At 34.4% G+C, this 3,125-nt stretch overlaps 1 non-coding gene across 1 annotated transcript; it reads right to left on the reverse strand.

Annotated features, from left to right (window-relative positions):
* Positions 1-258: 258 nt before the first annotated feature.
* Smp_tRNA_01178_Pseudo_TTT.1.1 lies at positions 259-328 on the reverse strand. The gene has a single exon. It is a non-coding gene (tRNA).
* Positions 329-3,125: the final 2,797 nt, after the last annotated feature.

The raw sequence follows: 3,125 nt of genomic DNA on the forward strand, positions 1-3,125 counted from the left end.
GGAAAAGACAGATGCTACCAACGCGGGATACATTTGGGTAAGTAGGCTACCTGTCCATTCATATAAGACTCATTCAGACAAACAGTACGGGGAAGATCACGCGTTTCAAATTGAATGCAATAACTGCTTATACTGGGACGCCGTGAGTTTTCCGAATAAAGTGGATGAGCTACGTCAACTTAGCAATGCTAATAATGCTCATTGGATAGGAATATCTGAAACTTGAGTTGATTTCTCCCTCTCATATATATACACATACAAACTTATGCTGAAATGTAGTCACTAATTTTAACCTAATGTATTCTACCATTAATGATGAGAAAAAACTATTTCACTCAATTGGTAAATTGCACTCAAAACTGAATATTGAATGATTGTAGGTTAAAGTACAATGATGATAACTATTGCGTGATTCATATTTTCAAAGGAATCAACCCAGCTTACTTCTCATTTGTAAACCATATTGGGAAAGTTAATCTAAAACTCTTCAATTGTCAGTTTTAATCAGTTAATTAATTTTTATTCTCACATATTTACTGAGCTATTTTGACTAGAAGAAAGTGTGGTAATCTATGTTGTCATTGTAAAAGATAGAGAAATTCAGAAACATTATGTTGTACTACTGATTACAAAACCCTAGTTATATATTTATTCAATACAATTCACACAACTGTATTGAGCCATAGTTTAATGTAACGTTTTTATTGTACTTATCAAATATATTTCGGTAAACGCATTAATTAGTTTTACTGTTTAAATGAGAGCTTGAAAACTACCTAGCTATCCTAACGAAATAATCTCTTCACATCAATCTGTACCTTTTCGGATAAAACATTAACCTGTTAAACCTTAAGTAATAGATTTGAATTAGACGACACTCACCTCAGTTAACCAGTGTTTTACAATTAGTCTAAACACTGCAACATAACAAAGTACATAACTAACATTTTGATAAACGAGTCATATTACATTACATTATACCTCAGTAAGACATTTACTACCAACCCAATAGAAATTACATTAACAAGTCTTGTATTAACATCTTATTCATTACTTTTATTGAAAGTTCTCTTATACAATAAGTTGAACAGTCAAAGGAATGACATTTTAAACAATTATTTCCTTCGATAATGTTGAGTAATGTAGTGGGAAGACAAAAGTTATGTCCGAAAGAAGGATACATGGATGGCAACTGTTAGTAATTATTAATAGACCATTATTACATACTTTCTTATTGAGTAACTATTCAGTAACTAGATTATATAAATATACATATTCCTTTTATCACAAGGTTTTATTTGACCTATTGGCTACTGCAATGCGATTTACAATTCTTGACTAATTCGCAATTGATCAGTGACAGTATCCCACACTCACAGCTACTTTTTATTTGATCTTGCATATTTATTATTTTTCATTTTATGATGTGATGTGGTCTGGTCTCCTTGTATACAAACCACATATGTCTGAAATATACGATTCACACAGCGAAGGTTGACATTTGTGTCCTGGACTGAACGGACTGGGTTAAGTGAGAGGCTACCATACAAAGACTCAAGGCTGCATGTGCTGGTTAACACGTCGTTGGCTTAGCAAAGGAACAAGGTCATATAACCAGGTGGTCTGATTGGAGATTTTGTCGCATGATATTTGACAGGGTCATAAGACATAACGACGAAGATATTCTCAACTATTTGATATATTAGCGCAATAAATTTCGAACATTCTGATCACACATATACTTGTTAAGGACATACATAATAAAAGCATTCAGTTACATTAGTGGGAGAAAAGAGGGATAATAAAGAAATTAATGTGGAAAATAATACGGAACTCATCGCAATCAATAATAAATCATTATTACCAAGGACAGGTTTAGGGTTAGAACAAACAGTTTCCGAATTCACAAACCGGGGTTTAAATCCCCATATGACCGATGCTTCAATAAATCATTCTCAACGCCCTTGAAAGCTTTTGTTCAAACTACAGAGGTTGAATTAAGACCAATCTCATGATTTGTTCCAAGTATATGCCTAGCGAGAGAGGAAAATAGGCGTTGTTATCTTCTCTCAATGAATCAGTTGATTTTATTTGTTTTTGAAACCATTTTGGCAAATGTTTAGAGTCCTTGACTCGCAAATCAAAAATTGCTCATCCCTATGTATGTGCAGCCATACATGTATGTGAAACAGTGGTATGTGACACAATCATTTACATACTATTTAGGTTTTTGGTGAAGCATGGACCTTGTGTTTTAAATAATGATTATCCTTACTGTATAGTATGCTTTACTTACCGCTGACTTGTGCTTTGCTTCAACACATGGCTAATATAACATACAGTTCTGAGAATATTCATCGTTAAATACCATTATTCAGAAAGATTGACAATTAAAACTAGAATGTTTTCATTACGTATCTGTTTGACAATTACAAAGGCATTCAAAACTACATGGAGTATCGTATAAAATCCCCATCTATTTTATTATTTCATAGATAACTTTTCAGTTAGGTTGTTTTCTATAGCCGGCCCACCATTCTGAGATGTGCTAAGGATAAACTTCCGCTTTGGGCCACATAAATGTGTATCTCTAAATTTACTTGTTCATATGGGGCACGTTACAGAGACCGCACAAAGCAATCACTTTCCAAACGCTTTTCAGATCACTATTCGGCTTGACTCTCAAAAGGAGAATGTAAAAAAATTATTAGTTCGATACAGGAGCATTTAATTAACTGTGGACACATCGCTCCAAAGGACTCGTCTTTTAAAGTAATCTACGGAGTCAAAGGAACCAGATTGAAGAGGGGTCGAATCAATATTTTATGCACTGCTGAGGCATTGGTAATCCACAAACTCAAGCCTGAACTATGCGTGCAGAAACGATTTGTCCAACTTCTCACCCTTCCTTGGCCTCAATTCCCTTAGTGGGTATGTTTCTGGTTGTTGTTTTTTTTTTCTGTACTTTTATTTGATTATTATCAGTTTAGAGGGAGGTTTGTGTAGAATTTAGTATTTTCACTGTTGAAATCATGAGTCAATTGAAGCTAGACCACCATCGAAAACCTGGAAGCCCTGAACGGCCCTTTCGTCCTACTATGGGACTCCTCAGCAGTGCGCATCCA

Source organism: Schistosoma mansoni, chromosome 1 (genome assembly GCF_000237925.1).
Source record: "Schistosoma mansoni strain Puerto Rico chromosome 1, complete genome".
Taxonomy (NCBI): Eukaryota; Metazoa; Platyhelminthes; class Trematoda; order Strigeidida; family Schistosomatidae; genus Schistosoma; species Schistosoma mansoni.